Source organism: Anser anser (genome assembly GCF_964211835.1).
Source record: "Anser anser genome assembly, contig: HAP1_SCAFFOLD_111, whole genome shotgun sequence".
NCBI lineage: Eukaryota > Metazoa > Chordata > Aves > Anseriformes > Anatidae > Anser > Anser anser.
The window spans coordinates 191,663-216,188 of record NW_028154049.1 but is presented as its reverse complement, the minus strand read 5'-3'; the positions used below and the strand labels follow the sequence as shown (position 1 = coordinate 216,188).

At 34.9% G+C, this 24,526-nt stretch overlaps 1 pseudogene across 1 annotated transcript in view; it reads right to left on the bottom strand.

Moving 5' to 3' along the window:
• Positions 1 to 87: 87 nt before the first annotated feature.
• Positions 88 to 24,526, bottom strand: part of LOC310890892 (adhesion G-protein coupled receptor V1-like) — a 68,089-nt pseudogene continuing 43,650 nt past the window's right edge. Inside the window, exons 24-42 of the transcript in view lie at positions 23,440 to 23,655; positions 21,997 to 22,241; positions 21,621 to 21,802; positions 19,951 to 20,765; positions 18,316 to 18,525; positions 13,948 to 14,078; positions 13,590 to 13,689; positions 12,417 to 12,596; positions 10,696 to 10,859; positions 10,039 to 10,132; positions 7,946 to 8,024; positions 7,318 to 7,456; positions 6,672 to 6,813; positions 5,923 to 6,185; positions 4,161 to 4,336; positions 3,195 to 3,319; positions 2,190 to 2,356; positions 1,961 to 2,104; positions 88 to 716 (exon numbers count right to left, since the gene is read on the bottom strand). The product of the transcript in view is annotated as an adhesion G-protein coupled receptor V1-like (transcript). The remainder of the gene's footprint in view (positions 717 to 1,960; positions 2,105 to 2,189; positions 2,357 to 3,194; positions 3,320 to 4,160; positions 4,337 to 5,922; positions 6,186 to 6,671; positions 6,814 to 7,317; positions 7,457 to 7,945; positions 8,025 to 10,038; positions 10,133 to 10,695; positions 10,860 to 12,416; positions 12,597 to 13,589; positions 13,690 to 13,947; positions 14,079 to 18,315; positions 18,526 to 19,950; positions 20,766 to 21,620; positions 21,803 to 21,996; positions 22,242 to 23,439; positions 23,656 to 24,526) is intronic.

Genomic DNA, 24,526 nt, shown 5'->3' with positions numbered 1-24,526 from the left:
CTTTTTTAGGCTATTGTAGGTAACAGATTTTGAAGATATCCACAAATCCCAGAAGCAGCTTGGCTTAGTACTGTGGCTCTAACATTTTCTTATGTTCTTATGTTTTTTCAGAGAAGTCCTATACAAAATTATATTGTCAGAATGCTGTCAATAAGGCATAGCTACTCGTTCTACTAATACAACCTCTGTATTATTGCAAATATCATCTGCTGGAGTAACAACAGCATCTTATCCCAGAGGGTGTTATAAAATGCATATATTATGACAATGTTCCCTCAGTAATTGGTAATTAACCCTACTGCAAGAAGCTGTGCCTGCTCTTCAGAGGAACAGGTTTATATTCAGAAGCTACTTCTTTGTTTACATGCTACATTTCAAAACTGAAATAACAGTAGCAATAAAAACAAACCAGATGTAAATTATACACTCAGGTAGAGAGTATTTATACATCCAAACAAGTCTGGAATTTTAACTGTTATAAATTTCCAATAGAAACAAAAATAATATGTCAGAAATACATGCTTATAGATTTACTTCCTTTCATTATCCTTTCAGAAATAAGCAAACTACCCACATTAAAGCCAGAGAAGACTGAAGAATATTCAAACCTGGATGGAACTGGAACTGTTTGTGTGACTCACAATAATCAAATAGTCTTCTTCCTCCACTGCAAAATGTTTCACACGTCTGGTATCCAGAACAGAAAGAGTCTGTATCTGCAAGGGAAATATGAGGGTGACTATGTTTATCTACATATGTATATAAACAAATACATTTTATATTACATTGTATATAGTGAGAAAAAGTACGCATAGAATGTTAAGAATTCCAAAATTATGTATAAAACTATACATGAAATAGCTTTTAAAACTTTATATTTTATATATATATATATATATATATAAGCAACTAATTTACAGAATTAACATAACTTATCATACATTTTCCAGAAAATGTTCTATGACTTGATTGCTTGAGAATTTCTTCCCCCACTTCCAAGCAGAGCTACAGGCTGGGAGATGAGTGGTTGGAAAGCTGCCTGGCCGAGAGGGACCTGGGAGTATTGGTTGATAGTCGGCTGAATATGAGCCAGCAGTGTGCCCAGGTGGCCAAGAAGGCCAACAGCATCCTGGCCTGTATAAGAAGCAGCGTGGCCAGCAGGGCTAGGGAAGTGATTGTGCCCCTGTACTCGGCTCTGGTGAGGCCACACCTCGAGTACTGTGTTCAGCTTTGGGCCCCTTGCTACAGGAAGGACATGGACGTGCTCGAGCGAGTCCAGAGAAAGGCAACGAAGCTGGTGAGGGGTCTGGAGAACAAGTCTTATGAGGAGCGGCTGAGGGAGCTGGGGTTGTTCAGCCTGGAGAAGAGGAGGCTCAGGGGCGACCTTATCGCACTCTACAGGTACCTTAAAGGAGGCTGTAGCGAGGTGGGGGTTGGTCTGTTCTCCCACGTGCCTGGTGACAGGACAAGGGGGAATGGGCTAAAGTTGCGCCAGGGGAGGTTTAGGTTGGATGTTAGGAAAAACTTCTTTACCGAAAGGGTTGTTAGGCATTGGAATGGGCTGCCCAGGGAAGTGGTTGAGTCACCATCCCTGGAGGTCTTTAAGAGACGTTTAGATGTTCAGCTTAGTGATATGGTTTAGTGAAGGACTTGTTAATGTTAGGTCAGAGGTTGGACTAGGTGATTTTGGAGGTCTCTTCCTACCTAGACAATTCTGTGATTCTGTGATTCCCAGGTAATCCTCCCTGCACCCTCAAATGTAAATATATAAAAAATACAAACAATGTAAACAACTAACTATGACAAACTTACATCACTGAAGTTATGTAGTATTTTAGGACACAAAACTAACTCTTGTCACACAGAGTGCTTTTTTCTAAAACATGGCCAGACTGGAGGACCTCCCTTGGTCCTTGCCAACCCATACTATTTTAAGATTTTAAAATTAAAATCGATTTACCCACAACAATCTGTGTCCAGCCATGAATGCATACACACTGTTGTTAGAAGCTCCCTGTGTGGCTCCTCCATGAGTAACCACAAGGTAGGAAGAGGCTCCAATTTGGAAAGACACACAACTTGTAGGATTCCACATACTGAAATTCTGCAAGAAGAATAAAAAAAAAGTAAGATTGTGACTTAAATTCCTTATTAACTAGCATGTCTGGTGTTCAAAAACAAACATTTACCTCAACAGGAACAAATACTCCTTTCCACTGGTAGACAGTAGAAAACAAAGCTGGAGGCATACGCAACAGAACACCGTACAGGATTTCTCTTGAGGTAAAGAAACACCAACCAGATGCTGATTCTTCCACAAAACTTTGCAAGACAGATAGGACACTGATACCACCCCCTGCAATATAGTAAAAAATAAAATAAAATAAAATAAAATAAAATAAAAACACTATTTACTATTATATTACTCTTGATATCTTTTCTAACCCCATTCCCATTATTTACCTCCCAAAGCCAGACCTAGTATGAGAAATGATGAAGTTGTGTCTTAGTATTTGTTATAAGTGTATATAAATACATAGAAATGTTACAATGCTAAGGATATAATGAGAGTTAAGCAGTAAATGTATTTTTCATTCATTACAACTGCACATGGAAGACATATAGGCAATTTGAGTCTGACTCATAATAATTGATCTTGGAATTTAGCTAACAAGAGAATTAGCTAGATAGCAAGTAGTAAAGAAAAAAAAAAAAAAAGACAAATTACAAAATGTTCATGTTTTGTTCCCCATTTACAACATGTTCATGTTTTTATTCCAAGACGGTCCCTAAGCACCGTCTTGTCAGAACTAAACTCCAGGAGCTAGACTCTTGCATGTCACATGTCATTTATACTGTGTTAGAAAGATCCTGAGTTACAAGTAGTACGGAACAAATTTTATTACACACACACAAATAAATAAATAAATAAATGGCTAGTGACAATAATGTTCATATTAGCAGCAAAGACAGAAATAGAGATTACTGAAACTGGCAGAAGTGGCTGATGACAAGGTGATTCTTAAGCAGCTAAAGTATTTTATCTACTAAATCTTACATAGGAAAATATTAACTGAATTGTGTCTGAATACTTGAATTTACATTCCCAAGCTACATCTCCTGTATGCTTGGCTACTCTCTTACTATCTCCACTTCTACAAAAGCAGTGGACATTCTCTGTAAAGTGAACGTACTGATGCCAAATGCAGTATCTGATGATGTCTCCCACTCAACGCTCACAGAAACGTTAAGCCCATTACTCCGTGAAACTTTCAAATAAGCTGTAGTGTTGGCTTCTTCAATTATGATGAAATTTGTCCTAAATGTGAGAATCATAAAAATAAGGAAAAAATTATTTTATAGTATATTCATTGCTGTAATAAAAATAAGATTTTTACTGTACAATTCCAGATGCAGAATATACAACAGAAATAAAAAGAAAATATTAATAACAGGTTTCAGTATCTGATGGACTGGTAGCTACATTAATTAGGGTTTCCCAATGATCCTTACTACAATCATGCAAAATCATAGGCAATTCAACAAAATCTTTAAACAGACTGAAATTTAAGTATATTAAATTCACGTAATAAATGTTTAGATAATATTATTATTAAATATTAATATAAATTATTAACTCTAAATATCAATGTATTAATAAAATAGCATACATACATTTTTTATTTAAATAGTAAATTTATTTAATCTGTATGGTTTCAGCTGAATGGTTTTTAAAAATGGCAGTCCATATGTGTCACTTGCTTCTGAAAAACAGCCTTCAGTGAAAGTATATTTTTTACAGGTTTAAAAATGAAAGTAAATTATAAAACGTATGACTTCCTGGACACTGATATGAGGTTTGGAACTTTTAACATGGAATACTATCAGTGGAATATGTAGGCACTAGTGAAGTATTAGTTTATAAAGAAAAATAATAATAAATAAATTGAAATTTTGGATTATGAATAGTCCTTTTTATGCATTTTTCTACTCTTTTGTTTAGCAGTAATAGTATTTCACAATACCTTTCAAAGTTACAGATTTACAAATTGGGTTGCTGAATTTCTTTAATGCGATCCATCAAAAACAAAATTGTAGAGAAATATTATCTCTTTGGAGTATGAGCAACTATCTCCTTTTTACTGATCAGTGTAAAGTACCTATTTCCAACTGTATAGATGCTGAAAAGCCCTAGTGGAGCCTGGTTTTGTAATATTGTAATCATAGTTTCCACTCTCGTGCCTAGTCTGGCTCCTCCAGTTGGATTGAACAGGGTGACAATGAAGTGCTCATCCATTTCTGGTTCTTCATCTAGTACCGCAGAAATATGCAGCGTCTGATAACAAAACAAGCATACAATGTTATTGAGACATGATAACAGATGATGACACAGCTCTATCAGAATGTGCTACCTTTTTTTTAAATTTATTTCACTATAAGGCTTTGGATAGCATAGCAGGAGAAGAGCAGCTCATGAAGCTGGAGAGGACAGAATTGAGGCAAGCTCAGACTGAGTTCAGACTGAGGTTCTAAAGCCATCCATCTAGTGGCCTCCATTGGTGCAACACTAAGATGAGCATATTCACTTTTCGTTGTTGTTGTTCTCTTTTCTTTCTTTTCTCATCCTATGATCCTCTGAAGTTTTTGATCCTAATTTCATACTTTTGTTCTCTATTTATTCCATACATTTTTGGGTAGTTTATACTCACAACACAGCTATAAGTGTAATCAGTTAAGTTGGTTTTAATTTATTTTAGTTGGCAGCTAAGCTATCTTCAGGGAAACAGGGTAATCTCACTACTGGTGCTGTCAAGAAAGAAAAGGAAAAGGAAAAAAAAAAGCAAGAATAGTGAGAGATTTGAAATACTCTTTCCTCTCGATGCTTCTTTCCCTCTCCTACACCACTGTGGATGAAGATCAGGTCTTCTAAAGGCAATCTCAAACTAGCAAAGAGCAATCTAGAGAAAGCTAAGTGCTTCACTTTCATTTGGGGCTCACTGTCATCCTTCACACTACTCAAACAAGCAAAAAATTTCATAGGTACGCATAGCCTTGCTGTACAAAATAAAAAGTTAGTGATGATGCATTTGGAAATAATACAAAATTTACAATGTTTTATATTTCTGTTCATTTCCACAATAAACCATATTTACCAACTATATTAAGAAGGCTCCAACTTCTTATAGATCTGCTGCATTGTGATTCCAAATGCATCTAAAGGCCAGAAATTGAAAACCAGTGTTTCCAAGAAAAGTTTGTCTCAGTTTCTATCCTATTGCCTGTAATATGCTAACACTAGCTTCACCAGCTTTACTGGCAAAAATAAATAAATCGAATTGTGATTAAACCTTAGAAGAGTCAGGATTCACAAACTTAAGCTAGTTCATTTTGTAGCTGACATTCTTGTGAGGACAGTATAGAGGCAGTGAGCTTAATACTTAAGTTATTTTCCAATCCTAAGACAGACAACTGTTCTACTTTTTGTATTTGTTGCAGCACATTCTGTTTAGTTCAGACTAACTAAAATGTTAAATTACAGAATGGGATTTTTACTTTGATCTTAACTATTAGGCTTGCAAATTATCACTTTAATTTAAAGTAAGTTTGCATTTCAGCTATAGATTGACTACATAAAAAGAACTGTTCCAAAGCACACATGAACGTTATCTATAGTGTACTGTTTTCAATTTACCTCAACCCTTACAAACTAAGAAACACCTAAAGATGAGCCCATTTAATTTTCACACACTTCCACATCAGATAATAACAGGAAATCAGTCACAGCTCATGACTCAATTCACTTTATGAATGAAAGAAGTAGAAAAAATAAACAGAAGATAAAGCACAGACATTTCTGAAATCTTTCCAATATTTCCAAAAAAAAAGCTTCCTAGACTTCTCTGGTAATAACTAGCATATTACCTTGAACCTGACTCCCTCTTCGAGCACAATATATCCTTGAGAAGGGGTCAAATCCATTGTTGCCTCTGAAGAGTTAATCTCACTTACAAGATACTGAACAGTCACAGTGCCAAATATTCCCTGAGGTGGTTCTCTGATAATATTCAATACTGCAACACTTTCCATCAAATGGATAGATGTTTGCTCTCTCAGAAAGAAGTGATTGCTGTTATTGAATGACAAAACTCCATGGCCATCATCATTGGCAAGTATAGTAATTGTAGCTTTTGAAAAAGAAATAATGAAAATATTCTTTGGTTAACATAGTAAAATATAAATATACATATATAGTAACATAATACATAACATAAACACAAATACATTCTTCCTTTAGTGTGTATATAATGCTTATGTGTCCATGACATTACCTGAAGAGAATGGGAAGGCATTTCACTTTAACTAGGAAGATCTCTAGACAGGAAGAATATAGTCTCTCCTAGAAAAGGATTATGAACTCTCTAAAAAGACCTCAGTTCAGTGAGGTAGTACACATTGAAAAACTCATCTTCGTGCTTTCTGATTCATTGCTTTACATATAAACTTTTTAATTGCACAGATTTCACAGGGATGTTTCAGAACCTTCCAAAGGAGTATAAAGATTCACCATAGCAGGACAATGGTGCTTTCTGAAATATGATTATTCAGAAAAGTGGAATTAAAATGTGTGCCACAGAATTCTAAAGAAATGGAACATTAAAACTAAGTTTTACCTGTTGTGTTCTCCCCTAATTCCAGCCCCAGAGATGGATTTGTTAAAATTAACTGGAACTTCTCATCACCTTCAGGAATCTCATCATCAAAAATCATGACATCAACAGATTTATGCCTTTCTCCATCAGCAAAAAAAAGAGTCTAGCGTTGAAACACATAAAGCACCGAATACTTACATCAGTTAATATCACACAGAAATTTTTGACTACGGTAAACAGAATTCTGTGAAATAGGAAGGAAGGGAAAGCATAGGAAGAGCCATATTCTCTGTTCCTTATAAACTGATTGAATCAGAAATATAAAGGTTCAGCACATTACAGAATGAGGACAAGAAAGAATAATTTATTTTGAAAGTCCTGTTGCAAAAATAGTCTATGAAAAAGTTTGTATGTCTAATCAAAATTAAATTTGAAATCGATGTTTGAAAGTTTACATTTTGCTTTATATTAAAAAATATATTTTTAAAAAAGAAATAAATAGTAAGAATAAGAATATTTTTATTTCATTCTATTTAGATTACCAAAGCAACTGAAACAAGCTGAAACATCTAGCATCACTACTGATCATTCTGCAGAATAATCAAGAAGATATTCTTTTACGGAAGCTGAAAGAATAAAAAGTACTAGATTTAGAGTTGCTTCTTACCCTTGAGGTTACATTAAAATCCAAACCCAGCTGGGCCTCCAAATTTTGGGCATAAAAAAATACAGACACATTGCCATATGATCCTCTGTTTCGGTAAGCCATTACTGTCAGATTCCCATGAGATTCACTAACTTCAAAACTAAAATAAAAAGAATAATTCTCAATGTTCACTGATTATGTTCTTTTGAAAAAGATAGTACATTTTTATTACATTTTCACTCTGAATTATTCCCTACATTATAGTTCTCTAACGCATCCTTTTTACCTTTTTTCTCTTATCTAAATTGAATTAAGTAACATGAGGTTTTTGTTTTGTTTTGTTTTGTTTTTTGCTTACATGAATGGTGAGGCTGGAAGAGTTGATGCAGGCTGGGGAGGTTAGGCAAATTGGTGATATAAAAGGACAACAGTGAAAGTAGTAATAAGTAAAAGAATTCTGATTAGATGAATAGTGAATTTTTGTTTTCAGTGTGGGAATCCCACTTTCTAGTTCAGCTGAATTGAATGATTACTTTACCATCTCAAAGACATGGCCCTATTTTTAACAGGAGTTTTACTTTTAGAAAGAAAATGGGCAACACCAATCACTAATTGGCACAGTAAGTTCTTCAAGGAAGATGAGACTTACTTGGTACCTTCCCATTCAATTACTCCTCTTACACCATCATTAGCATCGATAACAATTTGAGAAGCTAAACCTTCCACATCTAAAAGGCAAAACAGAAAGACAAAAATTAAAGAACAATAAAATCAATTTTCTTGATTTTCAAGAATCACAGAAGCATTTATTCAATCGGTACTAATATTACAGTGTCTTTACAAAAAATGTGTAGGAGAAAATGGGAGTGGGCAAGATAACTGGAAAGAGTCCTTACTACTAGAAGTGCAATAATGCGTCTTGAATTAGCACTGTAATATTTAATAATGCATAAAAAAAAAAAAGACTAAGGAAAATGTAGAAAGTTAAACAGCACATAAAACATTAGAAAATAATAAAGTCTAGATTTGCGATGGAATCTTAATTTGTCTTCACTATAAGTGTTTATTACAATGACATTCAATATTTTGCATTTGCCATTCTGAGTATGAGAAAGACAATGAGGAAGAATAATAAATGATTCAGCATTTCATCTTCTATTTGTGCTTCAGTGCCTCATCATACATTCTAATGGCACACCTCAGATTTCACTACAAATACACAACTATTAATTTATTTGTGGGGTGTTCACATACTGTAATATTCTACTGCTCCATAAAGACATACAGGTATTTACAATTAGCCTGAAATCGTAATTGAATACACTGCAGTGTGAAAAACACCAAATAATAGGTTAATGTCAGAAAAGTCTACTAACTTCAGAGACCAGAACTTTACAGTCAAAACTTAATACTTCTCAGAAAATAGGTTGTTGTTTTTCAGACAACCGCACCACACAACTACCTTAACTTACTTGTTTACTTTTTATAAACTTCAACTTACTTTCTAAAACCAAATTGACTTCACCGAGTCTGCCATAAGTATATTATGTTTAGATCCATATACATTTTTCCATCAATTCAGATAAAACTGAACAAAAGTAGAAGATTATTGCCATGAATCTAAGCCTGTCACTATGAGGTAGAGATGACGATGAGCAATAGCTCTACACAGACAACAGAAGTGTTACTGAGGTTTACAAATCCTGAGGGAGTAATGGCAATCAGAGACATTTCTGCTTCACTCCTGCATTTTCTCATGTCACCCTGAAGTCAGATCTGTTCACCCAGGATCTGTAAGAGTTTGCTCACAGACACACACGCGGACACACGTATTTGAGTCAGGCTATTTCTTCTACCAGAAGAATTCACTGACATGTTATGTGAACACATTTTTTCCTTATGACTTAAAACTATTATTTTCTCATTGTAAGTAAAGCTGACCCAATGCAGTGTCACATCAGTGTTAAATGGTCATGGTTCAAGGAGACAGCCAAAGAGAAAGTGAGACTATACAACACTGTTTAGTTTGGATGAATCTTTCATTCTTATATGCTACTCCTTTCATATTTTAGACTCAACTATTCACAAATCAGCAATGAGTCTTGCAAGTTACCTTTCAATCTGTAACGAATTAACTCAGTCACTTCTATAAGCATGCAAAGAAAAGGGAAAAGAGTCAAAGAAGATGTCTGACATTATATAACTAGTCTTTAGTACCACAGGATAATCCAACAGTTCTTAAAGCTAATGACTACTATTCTACTGAATTCTGAAGAAGCAAAATGAGAAGCAGACTAAGCAAATAATAAAGATCATTGCAAGAGTAGGAAAACCATAAAATATGTTTCCTAAAAGTGATAAAAGAATAAAAACAGACTTTTTTAAAAGAGTGAGCAGAGTAGCCACATAAAGTTTTTTTTTTACTTTTTTTTTCCATTTTGTAGTTTGTAAATGAAAATCAGATGAAAAAATCACCAATAAACTTTTCAAATAATTGTCCTTTCCAACTGATAATTACTAACTCCTCTACGAAAATTAATTTAAATTTTCCCAGAGTTTAAAAAGCAAGAGATTAAGTGTAATAATAAATCTATTTCATATTCTATGATGTTTCTTCTAAATAACCATGTCTCATCTCAGCATAGTTGGTAAGTAAGAGGAATAATGGTAATCTCCCAAGGTAATATAATATAAACCATTAAAAAGGAAAAGTAAAAATAATTTGCTATAAGATGTTTTTACCTAGCTTAGGTGGGGATGACGTTGAATGGTTCATGATGAGTTCCACTGAAGTTAAATTAACCAAGAAGAATTCTTGCACCTCTGGTATATCATCCTGCAAAACACAAATACAGTACATCCTCTTCTCATTGTCCTTTAAGAAACTTCCACAGAAGTCACCAAAAAGGATCACACAAGAAGTCTCTAATATTACTGTGACACTAGAATTCATTTTTCTGTTTTCCTGAAATAATTTTATTGGGTCTGAAACTGATTATCGTGGAAGAATTAAGTAAGACATTATATATCATGAAAAAGATCCTGTGGTGACGCTAAACTATTCTTGCAAATAAATTACTGACCGATTTTAGAGGCATGTATCTCCAGCAATGAAAAAGTATGAGCCTGTAGCCAGCCATGAAGCACACTGTTCTAAATACTACTAGATAGTTGGTAAAGTTTTAATGAGACAACTTTATTACCTTTAGACAGAGGTAGAGCTGCTTTCTGTGACTATTTGATCCCTTGTGATTTTAATATTAAGATTGAAACCATCTTTCTAAATGATAGTGAAATATAACACAGGGCTTCAAATAATGGCTGCAAGCTTTAGTTCCCAAAATATTACCCTTTTGAAATCATACAGAAAAGTACAGAATTAAAGGGTTTAGAGGTTACCTCTAGAATAGTAATATTTATGGCAACTGATGTTTCTCCTTCTTCTAAAATCAGTGAGCCAGAAGCAGGTACATAATCAGCTCCTGGTTCAGCCACAGTCTCTTCTGTCTGATTACTTACAGTGAGCAATCCTGTAACTGTGGCATAAGTAACATTGATAGTACCTGTTTAATTTGTGAGGAGAAAAAAAAAAAGAAAAAAAAATTGTTTTTCAGTTCTTATATAATGTTCACTGGAATGGATAAAGACAAGAGATCAAATTCTCATCCACAAAATAAAAAGACTAACTGCAAAACAGAAGGATTAAAAGAGTTATCCAAAGTACATTGGAGCTAGTGTACCTTTGTTACCGTTATCAATATGCCTTCAATTTGACCTTTGCTGACTTGTCTGTCTGCATAGGACTCAAAAATCATTGGGTCCAAATGCATCCAGAAATTTGAAGTTCTGTGGACCATAAATATGAAATTGCTGAAAGACTAACTGGGACATCTCATGTACCATTAATATGAGTTTTTGCAACAAGGACACTTTTTGGGAATGACAGATATCTAAGAAAGGCTCTAAAGACAGTGCTGGGAAACACAGATTAATAAATCTAGATACTTTCCTGGGTAGATTGACAAACTTCAATAGAGAACAAAATTAGGGGACACATGGATAAATATTACCAAGCAGAAAAGTTATACATTATAGTTTTGAGAATAAAGCCACCTCTCGCTAATCTGGTAGGGTAAGTCAAGTGGCAAACATAAGGAGTATGAACCTGAAATAAAATGATAGATGAAATTAAAAGCTGCTCTATATGAAATAAAATGTAAGAGATAAAAGAGTCCTAATTAATAAATAAGTAACGATGCTTATTTTAATTCAGTGAGAGATCTTGCACTTACTATGAACAATTATCTTAAAACATTAGTTTACTGAATAGTGTTCAAAGAGTACACTAGAGTATGGACTGGTATTAAAAAATAAATGGAAAAATAGTGTCATTAAAATGTCTCTAAAACTCTCTGGTGTCTCCAGATCTTGAAAAGCACTGTAAATGTTACTTCATTTCAAAACAAGTATGGCAAAAGAAACAGCCAGATTATCACCGAGGTGTAAATATAGTCCAAAAAGGCAAATAGGAAATTATTATACATGTTTTCTCACAACATAAGTTGCTATTTTCAGGCAACAAACACAAGATTCATTTTTTTTTTTCATGAAGCACACTATTGTATTGTAGAATTGAATACTATATAGTTTAAAGGATGTTAATGGATAAATTGATTCAAAGAGGAATCAGAAATTGTCAGAGGAGACATAAATTGAATTCAATGGTCTGGACACAACTTTTTCCATGTGACATTCCTAAGGTGCTGACTTCCTGAAATTCAGAGAAAAAATATGTGGGATGTGTGTACATGTCACTTTTCTCATGTTTTTTATTTTTTCTGAAGAGACTAATGCTTTGAGACAGACTCATTAGACAAAAATATGGTAACCTTAATAGCCACCTGATTGTTACAGCTTTCAGATCCCTTGCTGTATTAATGAGGATTATGACTCTAGTAATAAGTAATATTTAGTTTCCAAGTCTGCAGAAAGAAGCTTAGAAGTTCTGAAAAAAATACCAACTGTAACAAAGATTTTTCCAAACTTTCATTATCATGGCTTTTATTTGCCTAATGATAAGCAAAACAAAACTTCCTTTCTCTTGGAGTTGTTATACAGACCTAGAGATCCAAATTCTCTGTTAATAAAAAGCTGAATTGTTTTGTTTTCTTCTGGGATTAAAACCACCCTGGATGTGGAAGCAAAATTCAAAATTCCATGTGGTTCATCACTAGCTTCTACTGTTAGAACAGCTTCATATCCTTGACTATCCAAAACAGCAGCACCTGTAGAAGAAACTCCTGCAAGAGAATCAGTGGACTGCAGTGAATGAAGTGTTATGCAACTAATATTTTTGTCTTACATTATTGTTAATATTACATTTAAATAACGTTCAGTAGCCATGCAAATACCACGAAACCAAAGCTCACTGAAGTATGTGGATGGTGTGGGACCTACACACATATATATACTTACATTCTATAACAAATAGAAACAGAAATTTTATGCATACCAAGTACAAAGTCACAAAAATGTATTAAAAAATAAGAAAACTTAACAGGCCAGTGCCAAATATCAACTTCCCTATATTTTAAAAGGAAATAAACCATTTTCCCAGGAAGTACCTCCAAAAGCTTAAAACTATATTCCACTTCACAATCATTACATCAATAAACTGATATGTTTTCCAACTATTGCTTTGATGAATAATTTTGCTCATCCCGTTGGGCCACAGTGACTCTCGGAAGTTGATAAGGCACCTCGCAGCAACACAATCCATGTCAAGTTAGTTTGGTGTTTGGACATTAATTTCAGTTTGAAAAAAGGTATTTCAGAACGGATGCAGTTTAAGGCTTCTTTTCTCACTATAATTTTAATGGCAAGAATAAAATATTCTGACCACCTTGAATTCAGGGACAGATCAGTAAGTCTGCAGCTTGACAAGATTGTTTAAAAAGATAAAAATATCTGCATGTTTCATGGCAACTCTATCCATGACATATTAGTAAACTCAGTTTGCATTAAGATTAAGGGAAGAAACAACCATTGAATTAAATAGGCAGAGTTAAATCAGGATTGAAAACCATTTAAGTGTATTTGTGGAGACACGGTGGGATTTATATATACATACATAAGGACCAAGCCTATTTCAATAAAATGTTAATGAACTTTGCGTACTTTGCACCAGCTGCAGTTTGCTCAGTCCTATACCTCCAAAATGAAATAATAAAATTAAAAATATTATATTATTAAATGGTATTTTTAAGATGTAGCTGGCTATAGTTCTGCATTACCTTCTGTTTTGATGTTGTATAGGATGACTTGGTATTCTTCTTTTTCTTCAGGAATATGGTCATCCAGCAGATCAACATACAATGTTGTATTCAACGTCCCCTATTTGTTTTAAGGGTAAATTGATTAGCCATTATTTTATAAAACACAAGTGATATCATAATGACAAGTATTTTGAACAATTTCTTTAAGAAGAGTTAAGTATCAAGAATTGTAAGCTCCCTCCAGTTTGTAAGTCAAAAAGTGAGAAATTAAATAATCAAACCAAGAAAGAAGGACTGTTGAAAAGGCACACTTTTTCTCAGATCAGTTCTAATCACACTATTTTCCTGTAGCCAACATCACTGTTTATGGACTTACCTCAGGAAAAAAAAGTATTCCAGAATAGTTTGCAAAATTTTGTTTTACATTATGTCCTACTATCTTCCACTCAACAGTAACATTTCCCAGTCCTGGAGGAGTTCTTACGATGTGGAATTGTAATTGTTCTCCTAGGAATAAAGGACAAGATGCAGTGTTTCAGGGTCTCCTCTTCTACATGTTGGTTATAAAAATGAGAGGTCAAAAACATGCATCACACAGTTAAAGTATTTTTCCTGAAAGATATTGCTATTTTTGTCAGTTTGAATTTCACAGTAGTTATATACCACATTCACTTTTAATGCTGAAAAGAAAAACCTAAACTTAAACTCTTCTAGTTTTTTTTTTTCTGTTTTTAGTTCACACTTGGAAATAATTATGAACATATGAGGGAACTTGGTATAGATGAATAACTTAGAAAGGGAATGTTCATGAAAACATGCGCAAACATTAGAGCAATACAAGTCTGTAAACTGTACAAAACAGTAACTACTGTATGTACCAACAATAATAGTAGTTTTCTACAACAGTTCCCTGGAAAGAATACACATTATCTGAACATTTGCACTGTCTTGTGACTTTATTCAATGCATGCAGAAAAAAATGCTTATAATTATCTGTAAGTTCCATTTATGTGAGTTCGAACTTACAAATATGGTCACTGTTAGAAAACAAAACATTCAGAAAATGTTAATAATTTCTTATAATCTCAGAGGTAATCAGTATTGCTGGACAATGTGCATATAAAGGAAGCAAATACTATGGTATTTTGCACATTTATAACATTTAACCCCAAAGGCACTTTAATTAAAAAGAGTAGACCTCTTAGTAGGCTTTGTAAAATGTGGAAATTGTTTTATATTCACAAGTTTTTCACAAAATTTCCATTAAATATTTTAAATGTGGACATGTGAAATTAGCATGTTATATCAACATGGAATAGATCAGTAGGCAATATTTTGCAAAACATTCACAATAGAGGACAGATGGTTATTTATAATAGGTAGGTACATGGCATTCATATTTCATATGCATTTTTCAGGTCCACAGAATTTAAGTTCAACAGCACATTTTGTCCTGCATTGGCTTTCAGAGACATGGAATATGCAGAAATCTACAATTCTGAGATTTTTGAAAACAATACATGAGATTTCTTTTGCTTATTGAAGAATTAACAAAACATAAGATAATGTTATAATAACATTATGCTGCCCAACTAGTCCCTTTGATTATGCAATTTAGAGAGCAGCAACTTAGGATGCTGTCTTGCTATTCTACTGTATTACCTTACAGAATTGTACAGCATTGTACAGCTAAAACTGGCAAGAAAAATCTGAAAATTTTCTAGTTACATTTATTTTTTGTAAGGAAGAGTCAGAGATATGCATGTATATTGGCTACCAATGAAAGAGAAAGGAATTCTTAACTTCAAGAGCCCTTAATATACTTAAATAAAATTTAATATTGTAAAGAAGTAATACAAAAACTGTTTACACCCATTTTCAAATACATAAATGTGCTATTCAGCCCCAACATTTCAAACTTCAGTTAAGTCTCAGAGATGTCAACATTGATGTCGACATTGATGTCGACATCTTTGGCTTAAGTTGGTCCATGTTGCTTCTAAGAAAATTAAGGAATTCAAAATTTATTGATATCACAAGGATTCCACTTCTACAGTCAAATATCTGGATGGTAGACTCCCAATTTACAGGTTCCTCTGAGGCTAAATCATTACAGTGTTTAACACTGCACTGCAATCCACTATGTTCTATTTGAGAATTTTGCATATCCATTACAAAGAAATAAAGATTTAAAAGAAAAGTGGTTTCAATGGTTTAGTACCATTGGGAAAACACACACACACACAAATAAGGCAAAGCTTATTTCAATATATCTCTATAAGTTATAATGAATTTTCATTGAAGACTGGGAAAAATGCTTTATGATATAGAAAGCTGTTCCACTATAATCCAAACACTGAGAAGAAACTTGAAGTCATTATTACAGATTCCAAGTAGTTATTTACTGATCCATGTTTCCTACCAGCTTTACCAAGATTTTTTTGGTATTCCTATCCAGAAGAAATGCTAATATGAACACTAATTGATTTCTGAAGATTGAAAGTGTTATTAGGCTAAATTCAATATTTTTTTTAATATTTAATCCTTATCCATACTTTTACATTTCTACATTGTGACTTAATAAGTGATGCATCTCTTACATAGAGAAACAAAGAGGTGGGTATTTATCGCTGTGAAGAAGGGAGCATCAGCCGCTCTCCTCTTCCTCATTACTTTAAGCTACTGCAGTGCATTTTCTTGTAATACAGTTACACAACTGTCGCAGACCCCTGTCCAATAAAAAATACTACACTTATCCTCAATAAGGTAAAAAATAACATGCACATTGTGAAAACAAAATGTATTCACTTAACAGAAAATTTTCAATAACACAATAACTGTAAAAGTAATGATATTTGGATTTATGTCTGGTAAATTTTGCTTTCGAATGAAAAAAATATTTTGACAAACTAAAATAATCTAAATGCCTTAGCTCTTTTGCTCTTTCTCTATTTCTCCCTTTTTCTCTCTCTTTTTTTTTTTAATCAAAGACACTTAGTTCACTTGTTTTGTTTCTGGCTGGAAGGCAATGAACTATTTCTTTTCACAACCTGGAAAAATAATATAATAATAACTATATATAATAATAGAACTATAGCCAAGTACTTCAGTTTCAAGCAGCCAGCATTTGGTAGCATGCTATGAATAACATTTAACCAGTTGAAAGTATTCAGGGACTTTGGGACTGAGACAGTTTTTATTAATTCCTTGTGCTCATTAACAGCTCTTCTTAGCTAATCATATCACATCTGGCTTGGCACAGAATTAACACAAACCATACCTAGATAAAAAACCAAAGGTTATGATGCCCTTTCATGTTGGGAAAACAAAACAAAAAACCTTTGGTTGAGAAAGCCATTTTTCTTCAAACAGAAAATGTAGTGCACACATTAGGGGACAAGTTCCTGTTTTGTGAACTTTCCCTGCCCATCAGTTCAAACATCAGAGAAACGTGATACTGCAATACACTGAGATTCCATCAAAGGCCACCTAAAGCAATCACCACCAGTACTATTATCATCCTATGCAAAACTGCATCAAACTGTAGATGAAACATGCCGTGTATTCTTTAAAACAATAGTAGAAATGTTTAGTACATACCAAATTATTATTGTTCTTTCTCAAATGTTTGCTTTCTCTTATAATTGCTACTTCCCAAATCATCTGCCATAAAAAAACATCAGGTTCATGGGACAGACAAAGGGAAGATGTTACCCTAGTGTTTCTGCAGGAATGTTTTCTAGAATATTTTAAATTCTTTGTAAGTCGCTGATAGATCTGATTTGCTTATGACTATTAGGTGTGTGTATGTTGGCAGTCATGAAGTGGGCTGGCAGGAGCCTCGTGCAGGCCAACAAAGAGAAGGGCAGAGTCCTGCCCCTGGCGGGGAGCAGCCCCAGGCACCAGGGCGTGCACCCTGATGGAGAGCAGCTTGACAGAAAGGGCTTGGGGTCCTGCTGGACACTGCACTGGGCAGGAGCCAGCAACATGCCTTGTTACTAAGAAGGCTGATGGCATTCTGGGCTGAATTAGGCCAAGTATCCCTAGCAGGCTGAGAGAGCTATCCTTCCCCTCTACTCTGCACTGGTGAGGCTGCACCTGGAGCACTGGGTCCAGCTCTGGGCTCCCCAGTGCAAGACAGACCTAAACGTACTGGGAAGACTCCAACAGAGGGACACCGAGGTGATCAAGGGAAGGGAAGAGAGGCTGTGAGAGCTGAGACTGCTCAGCCTGGAGAAGGGGAGGCTCAGGGGGATCTCATCAGTGTCCTTCAATACCTGAAGGGAGGGTGGAACAGGACAGAGCCAGGCTCGTGTCAGTGGTGCCCAGGGACAGGACAAGAGGCAGCGGGCACAAACTGGAGCACAAGAGGTTCCCTCTGAATATCAGACAGCACTTTTGTGCTGTGTGGGAGCACTGGCACAGGTTGCCCAGAGAGATTGTGGGGTCTCCCTCCTTGGAGATACTCAAAAGCCTGGACATGGTCCTGAGCAACCTGCTCTAGGTGGCCCTGCTTGAGGGGGAAAGGACCAGATGACCTCCAGAGGCCCCTTCCAACCTTAAGCATTCTGTGATTCTATGAATGCTTGCAAGAGTTCAAAGTACATGTCAGGTATGTGGATATTCACTTCTTGCTGGTGTTCTCTGAACAGTGAAACACAATCATTGTGAGTCATTATCAACTGAAAGCACAAAGATGGAAACTGGCATTAAAATTTGAGCGTGGTCAACACAAAGAACACACCTTCACAACCAATAACAGATCTTGAGGCTGTATGGAAGCTTATAATTCCTGCCACATTGTCACTTGCCAGAATAATCACTGTGACAGTGTCAAAACTGGGCAAAATTCGACTCCCTCCTTCAGTATGGACCAGGCTGATTTCAATACTTTCATCATCCTCTGGCTCTGGATCATCTATAATGGGCAGCGTGACCATCATCTTTGTTTCACCTACAAGGAGAAGAACGTATACAACCGTGTGTCCACTTGGAAACCACCTTGTAAAAAGACTCAATCATCTCATTTTGAAAATAATTAAATACATAAAATATATTAAAATTGCATGAAACAAACTTATTTACCTTTCTGGAAGTCAGTGAATGTCATTATGAAATTTTATCTAATTACTATTGATCAGTCACATTAAGCCAATAAAACGATCACATCATTAAATATACTATGTAGAAATTAATTATATAGGAATTATTTCGGAGTGCCTAGAATTCTTTATTTTCATTACAAATTCTATGACTTTAAAATTTAACTTAGAAAAGGGGAATATCATTCTTGAAAAAAAAATAAATTGCCAGGTGCTAAGCTCTCCGATGAACCATTTACACAAGGGTGTACATTCAATATGAGTACATTTACTGAGCCAGGGAATGCATTGAAATGGGATGACATTTTGTTAGTTCCTTGCCTTTGGGACTATCAAAGAATAATAATGTAAGCAGCAAACACCGTTAATCTCTAGTCGCTATATATCCATTAAAATTTACAACACAATCCTGTTGTTCAGTGCGTGTGCATAACCCAGCTGTGTTTTATGATCATTAGAATATCAATTTACAGAATACATATGTATTTCCTGCTAGATTGTCTTTCAAAATACTTCAAAATCAGTTTTTACTAAACTTATAACTGGTAATGTAATTACATGTCAGCCTCACAATCATTGCCAGCAGCCATGCCTTACTATTCAGATGATTTATCAAGCTAGCACACTAGAATCTTTACTACGCACCTGGAAATTGCTTTCAAAATATCAGTTCGATTAACTCAGACTTTGAAAAAATAAAATACAGCATAAAATACAGCATGCTGCATGGTACTTAAGTAATGTCTGAGAGGGACTTGTTTGTCCTGTTTGCAATTCTTTTAAATATGTTCTGTTATGTTACGTTTAAATATGTTTTGTTATGTTACAATATGATCTCAGAATTTAAAGAGATGTCATGAAAAATTAGTACTGTAGTGACCGAGGGCTAACAAAAGACCACTTAGGCCTGATTCTCATTTCCATTATCCTTGCTGTAACAACTATCTTCGACTTTATTAATCCTTACTTATGTGGTAAAGGAAATCTTTATAGTGCAATATTTATACTGCAATATTTCTTTAATAAAAACCCTTAGGTATTTATTGTGCTTAGATATTTCATTGTGCTTTGCTACCACTGTGTGTGTTCTGCAAGATAATGCTACATGCTAATGAACAACCATACTCTTTTGCACGTGTATCCTTAGCATTCAGGAAAATTTAGCCTAAGAAGAAGATATCAGTTGTCAAAACATCCACAGTATCGTGTACTTGTCACGTTCTTTTTTCTTTTTCTTAGTTTTACAAAACAGAAGCCAAAACGAGAGCTTGTCTCACCTTCAGCAAACACCAGAGTCTCACCGACACCTATAAAATCCAAGTTTGGAGTAGCAGTCCCACCAATGACACGCCATTCCACTGTCACTTGTCCCAGGCTGCCTTCTGTTCTGTGTATCATTAGCTGCACGTTGGTCTGAGGACGTTCCTCTACTTCAACATACAGACCTTTCTCTGTTGCATTGGGACTTACACTGTAGATCTTAAACACTCCAAATGCGTCTCCATTCATCATTATGATAACTGTGGAGGTATTTGGCTGTCCTATGGTTGGTTGGTTTTTTGAGCTGGCTGAGACGTTCATCAGTTCTGCTTTCAAAAGGGTTATAGTGAATCTCTCATCCAGTTCTGGCAGGCTGTCAGGCAGTATGGTAACTGTTAGATTTGCAGACTCTTCCCCTTCCTGCATTATGGCCCACTGTCTTGTAACAGGTTCATAATCACTGCCAGCGATGGCTTGTGTGCTGAAGAGGGCGAATGCACTGGTAACGTTTTTCTTGTAGGTCCGGAACCCTGAAGTGTTGTTAGTTAATGGGCTGATATCTGACGTCAGCCAAAGGCAGAGAGGAATCCCTGAGGCACTGGAAAATGTAAAGGCTGAACATGCTTGTTCTTTTAGGCACTGAGCTGCACAGGAATACACAGGGTCACTTGCTGCTGACACATTCACTCTGGTCTTGGATGGTTTGTCAGGAATTCCTTGTACAGGAGGCTCGTAGTAGGCCAGGATATCCTGACCTTGCTCCACAGCAAGAGCTACAACGTCAGTCTCAGAAGTGCTGTAGAAAATCTGCAGCTGACCAAATCTTCCCTCACTAAAAGACATTATAATAAAATAAAGTTCTGTTAGTTGACAAAGGATGTCTAATATTCTACATGTTTCTGGGTTAATAATAGAAGTGAACAAAATCAACTGACCCTTTCTGAATTGCTGAAAAATTCCAAATAACACATCAAAATGCATTCCCTTTGAAACTAGTACCAGAATAACTGAGTTATCTTATTTTTTTGTGGATAGCAAGTTTGATTATTTATAGCTTAGGTAGTAGTCTGTTAAGAATGCATATTTGTAAACATTTGGTTCTAGGAGTTAACTTAGTCTTCTTCAGGACTTGGCAGCTCTCCTTACTTGCAAGGAAGAAAAAGCCGGTGACACCCAGACTTATCATCCTTCCTCTAGGATCACATGCATAAAACCTGTTTTCCTTCTCTTATTTTCATCCTGTAAGGGCTGGCCATTTTGTCCTCCTGTTCAAATCACAGGAACAGGCTACCATGCAGGTTTAAATGATTTGATGATTAAACGGACAAAATGAATAGTACACTGTGTACGCTGAGTTTACATTGCCAATGTAAACTCAGCGTATTCAATGTATACTACTGTATACAATGTATACAATGTATACTACATGTATACAAATGTATACAAATGTATACAAAGTATACAATGTATACTACAAAGTATTCAATGTATACTACGTTTAAGTAATTTATGTAATACACAGACATCTACTTCAAAAACAATGTGTTTGAAATGAAAATACATTGAGATGGCAGATCAAAGAATTGATGCACATATTTTTATGAGAGGAGCATGAAATTTGACATTATAGTGAAAACAAAAGTGAAGAATAAATAGTAATTACAAATAAAGCAAACATTATACAAACCTTCGCCTGACTGTTATGTTTGCCAGCAAATTTCTTTCTAGTGGCTCCTGAACTCGATATAAGGATTGATGAAAGAAAACTGTGCCATAAGGATTATCATTGGCAGGTATTATAATACTTGCCACGCCATCTAACCCAATAGCACCACCATTGGAGGCCTGAGTTAATTCTACACGGACAATCTCAAAGAGAAGAAAAGAAAAAGAAGTAATGCAGCTAGACAATTTGTGGTTTTTCTAACAATAATTACAAGCAAAGTATAACATGAAATTATAGCACCTTCCTGCCGGAACATTTCTTGTTTTCCATCATACATATTTCTAGAACAAGTCAAAATTAATACCATCTTCAAGGAAGATGTAAGTGCTTGACTTACTTCTTCTATTTCTGGAACATCATCAGCCAGGATTTCCAATAGTAGCATCTGAAAGGCTTCCCCAGGGGCAAAAGTAATATTGCCTGAGGCAACCTGCAAGTCCTCATCAGCAGGGTGTCCACCAATGGTAGCAACCCACTCAACAGTAACGTTACCAAGTGTCCCAGCATTGCGGATTACTGGCAGATTTATGGGTACTGATCCAGATTCAGGCTCCTCCACAGTAAATTCGGTCATCTGGAACACTGAAGTGCAGCACAAAGAGGTGTATTTCATTAACAGTAATATTTAAAATAAAAACACCATCCTAGTTACTGAAGTATATATTTTATTTCACTTGATTGCATTCATTTGCACAATTAAAAAAATGTTAATCAGGTTTAAACTTCAAATTGAACTTTCAGTATCATTTTATCTGCAAATAAAATTGGCATGAAAATTCAGCCCCCACCCAAGAGTTTATTCCAACGTATCCATTGTTCAAGGCTAGCCATGATCTAAGTTTTTAGAAGACGGTCAGAAGGTAATTTTTCCCAGTGAGGAAATTTTTTATCATTTTTTATGTCACGTATGGAAAAAATGTGTCAACATATTCCATCTAAATTGTTTCAAATATAAGTCTTTCTTGTATAAAATCTTTAGTTGTTAAGAATGAAGTTAATGAATTATCCATGTGGAATTATTTACTTTTGTCAATTTCCTTTACATTTTGCTGATAAAATGGAATAACTGAAATAAAGTAGGGTACTAAAGGGAGAAAGAGTAAGTCAAATAAAATGGCTGGAAAACATACACCAGAAATACTGAAATAGAAAAAATAAATAGAAAAGATAAATTTCTAAAATGTCATTAAATTTTTGAAATTACCATTTTTTTCTCAAAACCTGTGTAATGAAACTATTTTTGGAAAGTGTCCACAATCCATTTTACTGATAATGATAGAAAGAAGAAAAACTACAATAACTAACAACCAGAACATACAAGAATGCAATTTAAGTCATATTTGTACTTTCCAATTTCCCCAGATATTTAAACCTGCTTTGCCTGATTATTTTGTAAAACAATGACACTGCACTATCTAAACAGGTTTTGGCATGTAAACTTAAGCTTCAAGCTATTGCAGAAATGCAACATTTAGAATAGATAAAAAAATACAAATTAAATTAAAATCCATCCCCATTAGGAGACTCCAAAATCCACCTTCGTCTCACAAAATCTTGATATATAAGTTGACTGAATGCTTCAATTTCGCTATATAAGGGCACCATTTGCCCTTACTTACACGTTTTAATTTAGTTTATCTTATTTTGTCCTTTACTGTGTTCATCCAGACTTCCCTTTTTGTATTCTGAAAATTTTTATTCCATTGCCCAGTAATAACTCACCCACAAATCAGCAGATTGCTACTGGACAAGAGAAAATATGCAAATAAGACTCATTTACCAAAGGATCCAAACGGGTCATCAGAAGCCTCAATGGTTATGACTGCCCTCGTCAAAGATCCAAGCAAGGCTCCTCCTGTCGTTTGATTCAGCAGCTGAACATAAAAGGACTCCTCAACTTCAGGATTGATATCATTAATTATATAAATTGGCACAGCTTTACTTGTTTCTCCTTCTAGTAAGACAACATCTGATGAGGCTACACTGTAGTCCTCACCTAGATTTGTACATGAAAAAATAACAAAACAATCAAAACACAGAAGAATATTAAGGCATTCTGGTTCATTATGAAACATCACTAATGTTTATCAGCACTAATATTTATCTGTTCTTTTTGCATTCCCTTGTGTTCATATGTTGGTGTGTTTTTTTGTGTTTTTTTTTTCTTTATCTTCATACCCAGAAAATACAATTGTTTATTTCCTAGTGCCTTTTAGATATCTGGATGGATGAAAATAAATCTCATCTTGGCCAAAACAGAGTTTACACTGTCAGTCCAAGAAGCAATTACAAAAGGTCCATTATTATCTTCCATTGAGAAGATCACACAACTGTGACATTTCTATATTTGATTTCTGATAGTTGTCTGGCTTTCCAAGAGATAAAATGAAACAGAAGTACCTTTTTCAAAGGAGATTTTACTAAAGGACATAAGGTCACTCCTTCCCTCGTGGAGCTTTTCAGGGATCACCTGAGAGCTTTACCTTTCATTTGCAAAGTAAAAGTCTTCTTGAATTGTGCTTAACATTTGTCTGTTTCACAGAGGAGTCACCAGCTCTCAATTTCCCTCCAAGAAACTCAAATAAGCCATGTATGGTAGGTTGAAATATGTACAAAGGACTAAGTACTAGCTATATATACTACTACAGGATTTTTTATTTTATTTTATTTTTTTGAGAAAGTGAGTGGCCACCAGGGAAACAAACAGCCAATTCCTTTCCTTAGTTTTCTTGCTAGATTCTTCAGTGATGATATCTCTGAGTTTTTTTAAATTTGATGTAAGGTCTCTTCTATAGGACCTGAATTCCTGTCTCCTAAGTACACTCAGTAAGTATCTCACACTTTGGTATTTTTTCTACTTGTTTTAC